This window comes from Octopus bimaculoides, chromosome 5 (genome assembly GCF_046866305.1).
Source record: "Octopus bimaculoides isolate indiv1 chromosome 5, ASM4686630v1, whole genome shotgun sequence".
Classification (NCBI taxonomy): Eukaryota; Metazoa; Mollusca; class Cephalopoda; order Octopoda; family Octopodidae; genus Octopus; species Octopus bimaculoides.
The window spans coordinates 2370194-2377237 of NC_142932.1; positions in this window are offsets into that span (position 1 = coordinate 2370194).

Below are 7044 nucleotides of genomic sequence, written 5' to 3' on the forward strand. Positions count from 1 at the left end.
AGTTTATGAGGAGTCTGCGCTCGCGCACGTGTGTTTTTGTGTTTTTGTACGCACACACGTATACGAATGCGTTCGAGAGTATTTGTGCAAGGAGGATGTGTGAACGCTCATGTGTATGAGTTTGTGTATCCACGTGTGCTTCCGTATGTGTTCGCTCATTTATGTGTGTGTATGTGTGTGCACGCACGCACGCGCGTGTATGTGCGCGCTTATATTGTATACTTCTATGTGAAGTCTGTGCTTGTTATTTCCCCCACACCATTTCATGCCCTCCCTCTCCCCGTCTACTTTGGAAATCGGGTTGACAACACCTCATCAACTGTTCTCATACAGTTTGGTTTCCGGTGGGTGGCTTCACTCGCCATTGGCAGTCATATGTAGGGAGTGGGTACATTTCGGGTGGTACTTGTTGGAGATGTGGCTAGTATCCGTCGTCGTCGTCGTCGTCGTTATGGTCGCGGTGTTGGGGGCGATAGTGATAACGATGATCTTACTAGTGGGGATCGAGATGAACCTCATACGTAGGACTGTAAGGAAACAGTAAAGGTCGTATCGTGATAATGGCGATGATGATCATCATATATAATAATTGCGGTCGTAACGACTGTGGCTCTGATGATGATTGTGACGGTACAGTTATAGAGAATTTTAGAAGCTTGGTTCACGTCATTTTCTGTACACCAGCATTTTACAAGCTTTTTTTTTAGTCTTGGAGAAACCTTTGAAATGTATTCTATGTCTCAGGAACCCTTACGTAAAACATCTTATATATCTTTATTAATTTTTCCTTCTCTTTCATAAAGATAAATTCCACATTGGATTAAACAAACTCTAAAACTGCTTTTGAAAGGTTGCCGGTGCTAAATACAAGAAACCGTACAAAAAGGGTTTAAGAAATTTTGTCTTAATGAAGACTTTCTTTAGGCCAAATTTCCCAACATTTCAAAAGGTCATTTTTTTTTTTTTTTTCCAGTAGGAGTACCTTTCCGACCTGGAAATGGCAGGATTTCCCTACCTTCGGAAATATGCTATGTGTGTATAATAGAATTACGAGTTCAAGATAAGAGTTAACAACCACATCTCTTCTTTCAGAATTGCTGATAAATGAAATGCGAAATGACTCTTGGGCTGTTATCTGACCATTGTAATAAAAAACAAAATTGTTAACTATAAAATATCAACTACAGAATAATTGAAAGCTCTAGGCCTTACATACGAATATAGAATTAAATACAAATATGACTAAAATCTTCATTTGTATATAATCTGCCTGATTACCAGCCTAGGGACTTCTTGCGGAACCCTAAGGTTTCGGGTAGCTTCAGCTGAGAAACTCTGCGATACGTTAATCGGCATCTCAATTACTTGGCCTCTCAGTAACATATTAATAACTACTCAACAACAGACATTAGTCTGTAATAACCTCATAGCATATAACTTGTGAGAAACGTGTAAAAAACATGTATGATCACGTGGTTAAGAAGCACACTTTGTAACCACGTGGTTTTGGATTCCACTGTGTGTCACATTGGGTAAGTGTCTTCTACTATAGTCCCGGGTTGACCAATGTCCTGTGAGTGAATTTGCTAGGCAGTAATTGTATGGAAGCCTATCATATATATGTGTGGGTCTGTGTGTATATGTATATGTATGTAGATAGATAGATAGATAGATAGATAGATAGATAGATAGATAGATAGATAGATAGATAGATAGATAGATAGATAGATATTCATATGTGCGTGTGCATGTGTTTGTCACCCTACACACTACTTGACAAATGATGTTGGGTTTTTTATGTCCCTGTAAACTAGCGGTTCGATAGAAGAACCAATAAAAGGCTTCATAAAATAAATACTGGCATCAATTTGTTTGACTAGGACTTTCAGTATGCTGCTCCAGCATGGCCGCAGCCCAGTGACTGAAATAGGTAATGGATAAAAGATAAATTAGCCGCTTATTGCATTATCTATAACATAACTTCTCCATAAAAGGTCAATAACTTACCAATAAATCTTTTGTAATATGTCGGTAACCAATCAGCTTATCAATAACCAATCAATAATCTGTCTGTAATTTGTCTATAACCCATGAATAACCAATCAGTAGCATATAAAAAGCAACCAATAACACATCAATAACTTGACATTTCTGTCTATAAATTAACAACAGCTTATTAATTATCAACTATCCTTTCTTATTTTGGCACAAGGCCAGTAATTTTGAGGGGAGGGAGCAAGTCGATTACATCGATTCCACTACTCAACTGGTACTTATTTTATCGACGTCGAAAGAATGAAAAGCAAAGTCGACCTAGGCCGCATTTGAACTCAGAACGGAAAGAGCCGGAAGAAATGCCGCTAAGCCTTTTCTCTGATACGGTAACGATTCTTCGAGTTCACCACCTTCAATCAATTTCTAATAATAGCCTGTCTTAGCGGTGACAGAATCGTTAGCATGCCGGGCGAAATGCTCAGCGTATTTTGTCCGCCCTTACGTTCTGAGTTCAGATTCCGTCGAGGTCGACTTTACCTTTCATTCTTTCGGGGTCGATAAAATAAATACCAGTTGAGCACTGAGGTCGATATAATCGACTTACCCTCACCTCAAAATTGCAGGCCTTGTACCAAAATCTGAAACCAGGCTGTCTTTTAAATTTTATAATATCTTGTCAGTAATTGTTTGTTAATTAGTTAATAACTGATTAATAACTTCTTAATTACCAGTTAATAACTCGTTAAAAAACTGTCAATAAATTATCACTTACTTCGCAATAGCCTGACAATTATATCTCCAATTTAGCGATAACTTGACTATTATGCATATATCTTGGGAATATCTTGACAATTACTTGCCCTAACTAGGCAATAATTTCTCGATAACTTGTCAATAACCTTTCAATAACATTTTAATAACATATCAATAACCAATCAATAGCTTCTCAACAATATATTGAATGGAGTATAACGTCGCTAACCATCCTCTATTCTGAGCAACAGGCTGTTACCCAGACAATGTAACTGACTAACCCACGATATAGATTTCATTCGTCTGAGAGTAAAGAACTTTTGTATAGCAAAAAGGGTGTCGACGTCTAAAGTGTCGTCGCCTAAACTGGTACATATTTTAATAAAGTTATATTCAAACAGCAAGCGATAATCATAGAATCGACAGAGTACATGGAAAACCAAATACAGACTCGATGGTTCGTTTTCTTCTACTGTTATCATGTGCCTTCGTTAATAGATGTAAATAGGACGAAAGTTGCTACTGTGGTTAACGGCAGCATTGTAAATATGATGAATGTTTCGTTAGCTATATCTGATGCATGTAGACCTTTGAGATGGAGGATGCTTTGCCTAACCAATTCATCCACAAATACTCGACGTGAATTCGAAGTCTATAATGGTGAACTTAGAAGCCAGCGGGTTGTAGGACTCTGCACCACACTTTCTAATACAACGAAATAAAGTAGAACTTGGAAATAATTCTTAAGCACAAGCATTTTCCCATTTTTATTGCCATTGTTATACATGCCAACATTTCTATAAGACTTTTATTTTTTTAATGAGGGTTAATGTTAAAGTAACAGAGATAATTCTTGTAATGACATACTGGTAAACCTATTAAACATGTTATCCTAATAAACGTCAAAAATAAAAATCTCATGTATGACTATTTCTTATCTTTTCTTTAAAGAGCTATCATTTGATAAAGATTCAAGTAGCCCTAAGTATGGCATGAGCCGTATCTGATTGTTCATTTGGAAGAGGATATTATTAATATTACAACCTTATCCAGCCGGAAGTATTGACTAATATAAAAAATTAAAAAAATACAGCACTATAAAAAAAAACAATAGCAACATCAACATGGCAATAAGCATGAGATTTTATCTTAAGGGAATGGTTTTCAAGAAAATAGGAATAATTCCATAATGTTAGATTAGATACAAGTTGCTGACAAACCACTGACATAAGTACAAATCGTTCTAAATATGTATTTTAATTGCCAGACAATTGCAAATGTGTGTCTTGCACGTGGTAAAAATATTTTTTAATGGTCTTCAATTATATTTCAATAATACAGGGTGTTTCAAAAGTCCTTTGAGCATTAATATAAACCGGTTAACAAATGAGATCAGTTGCGTTTCGTAATGTACATTTCGTCTTCCTTCTCACTATCCCTCAATCTCAACTCTCTCACATTCCCACCTCGGTGTTCAAACTGCTTTCCACTGCATTCATTACCCCTGACAACTCCAATCTTCCCGTTGACTACCACGCTCAGAGCTTCCAGGATAATTGGTCTGCTGTTCTGATGTTCATACCACCAATCTCCAGGACCACTCCAGATTGTTGATTAGTTATGCCGGGAAACTGAACAGGATTACCATTATGTTGTCCAATGGCATATTTTCTCAACTTATGATAATAACATTTTCCTAAAATATATAAAACAAAGTATATAATTTCGGACAAAGCATCAAGGGACAGACTTTACAAATTTATGAATGTGTTGTTTTCCTTTCTGTCCCAACTCGTGCTTGATTCAACAAGAAACCACAGAAATGTTTCAGATAAAGCATTCAGCAACCACACAAACACTATTCACAATATTGCAGCTGAAAGATCCCTGTATCGGATCATGACAGTTTTAAAGCATCAACAAACTGGACAAAGATCGATAACTCCAGCGCACTTATTTGTCATTATGGTCCTTTGTAAAGGGAATCAGAGTTCAAATACACATAACCTTTCTTTTATTGAATGGTCTTTCTTTTACTTTCTCAACCCCGATTTCAAAGTGACTTGGGAACTATTTGAGAACTCTGTTAAGCTACAAATGTATAAACCACATTTCATAACGAGTGGAACAGAAAATGTTTAGATTTAAAACTGAAGCCCAGCGAGCAAATATATACACAAGCCCCCAAGACAGAGAAAATCAATCAACAGGAGAGAAAAATAGAAGGAAAAGAAAGTACCTCTTCTTATCTTTTACCTTTTACTTGTTTCGGTCATTTGACTGCGGCCATGCTGGAGCACCGCCTTGAGGAATCTTAGTCGAACAAATCGAACCCAGTACTTGTTCTTTGGAAGCCTAGAACTTATTCTATTGGGGTCTTTTGCCGAACTGCTAAGTTACGGGGACGTAAACACACCACCACCGGTTGTCAAGTGATGTTGGGGGGAACAAACACAGACACACAAATATACACACACACATACATACATATATATATATATATATATATATATATATATATATATATATATATATATATATATATATATATATATATATACATACATATATACGACGGGCTTCTTTCAGTTTCCGTTTACTAAATCCACTCACAAGGCTTTGGTCGGCCCGAGGCTATAGTAGAAGACACTTGCCCAAGGTGCCACGCAGTGGGAATGAACCCGGAACCATGTGGTTGGTAAGCAAGCTACTTACCACACAGCCACTCCTGCGCTTATATACTTCTATTCTTCTATTTGCTTCAGTCATTTGACTGCGGCCATGTTGAAGCCAATTATATTTGTGGGTATGCAGAAAATTATTTTCTGCAGAGTCATTTCCGGCTTCGGTGCGCCAAAACGAAGACATTTGAAATATACCTCCAAATATGATTGATAGAACTGTATGTATGTTCTCTCTCGGGAGGACGTCTCGTGCATAGTTCTGAAAATTATATTTTCCATGACGGTCACACTGAGGATTTGCAGACATTTACGTAATGTAAATGGTAACAATGAAACCTAGGCATATGACTAATCACTATATTTTGTATCTTTGCATTTGTCTTGCTCGCTTTACTTCTGGCTTATGAAATGGTTCAAATAATCCAGTATCAAGAGAGAAGGTAGTATCAAGAAAATTCACTCTACGATAATCTTTACCGATAATAATGTTTAGTCCTAAATTTTTGAAAAGCCTAAAGAAATTTTTCCTATGCCTTTCTACTTTACTACTTTACTATTTTCTGTCTAGAAAAAATAAGGCGTCATCCCTATATAGACCCTATTACTTCCGGAAAAGAAGTCTGGATTAGTGAAAGGATATATATTCCGACTAGGTCACTGATTTGAGTAGAATCATATGAGCCCATTGCTATGTCAAATGCATTCTCCCTATATAATCTACTCCATAATCTACCATCAAAATCTACTAGAGTGGCTCGCGCGGCAAGTGTGATATGTATTTTGCGTCGGGACAAATCGGAATTTTTCATGCTAAAAATCAGGGCTTGATTAAGACCGATCGGGTCGCTAGTGGCATAGTAGCTCTCTATATCTAGTTGCAAGAATTTACTATTCTTACTAATTCCTAGAAGCTTGAACCATCCAATCTGAGGGCTAATCTAATTTTAGATTTAAGGACGGGCATTACCCTATCAATGATTTTTTGCTAATAATGCCTATATCGGATTTAGAAGGACAAATCAATCTATCTCAGGGATCAATAAGAAAGTTGGGTTTATGGTCCTTAAGCAAAGTCCGGGGTTTTCGGGGGACGTAGGGTTCGGTTCTATCATCTATGGCTAGATCTCTGATGATTTGTAGCCCTGTATTGTTAATTCTTTTTTATACGTCATTACTACCGTGATTATATTTGCTGCATAATTCCTTCCAAATCATAGATTTATATAGTGATACACGATCCCTATTGATCGGCCTTTCCTTTTTTTTTTTTTTTCGATCCCTTTTGATCGAACTCCCCCTTTTTCCCTTCCTACGATCCCTTTTGATCGACACCACCCCTTTTTTTTTCCTTCCTTCCCCCTCCCAAAAAGAAAAGCTCTACATTGTATTTGTCCCATCTTCGTTGAGCCCTGTGTGGCTAATAAAAGAAATGTATATAGTTCAATATCAACAATGTAAATGTTACATGTTTTGTCCGCTGGTACAAGTATCCCTGGAGCATTCTTGAAGTCGACAAGTAATTTTCTGATTTTCTGTTGATGTATATTACACCTTCTAGGGCAACTTGCTGAACTTCACGTTCTTGACTATACTATATAATTCTTCTTCAAAT